Consider the following 286-nt stretch of genomic DNA (forward strand, 5'->3'; position numbering starts at 1 on the left):
GTGTCCGATTGATGTCCCGTTTTCTGCTTGCATTCATCTCGCAGGGAATGTAGGACAGACTTCGAAATTTACGGTAAGTGCCAAAGTGCGTGTTTAGTGACACTCTGACGTCATTGCTCCTGGCACTGGCACCTGAGCCTTTATTCCGAGCACCGGCAAAATCCATACTCCTCGGTATCCGGCTCTCCGCTGGCCTACCTTGTTAATCTGGCTTTGTAATGGGATATTTCGGATGTCTAAATTTGAGAGAAATAGGTGTAGTGATATTTAGAGCATTAAATCTTTA

At 45.5% G+C, this 286-nt stretch overlaps 1 protein-coding gene across 1 annotated transcript in view; it reads right to left on the bottom strand.

Annotated features, from left to right (window-relative positions):
- Positions 1-286, bottom strand: part of LOC119594567 (anoctamin-8-like) — a gene marked incomplete in the record, with an annotated part of 84,413 nt that overhangs the window by 64,021 nt on the left and 20,106 nt on the right.

This window comes from Penaeus monodon, chromosome 34 (genome assembly GCF_015228065.2).
Source record: "Penaeus monodon isolate SGIC_2016 chromosome 34, NSTDA_Pmon_1, whole genome shotgun sequence".
NCBI classification, from domain to species: Eukaryota; Metazoa; Arthropoda; class Malacostraca; order Decapoda; family Penaeidae; genus Penaeus; species Penaeus monodon.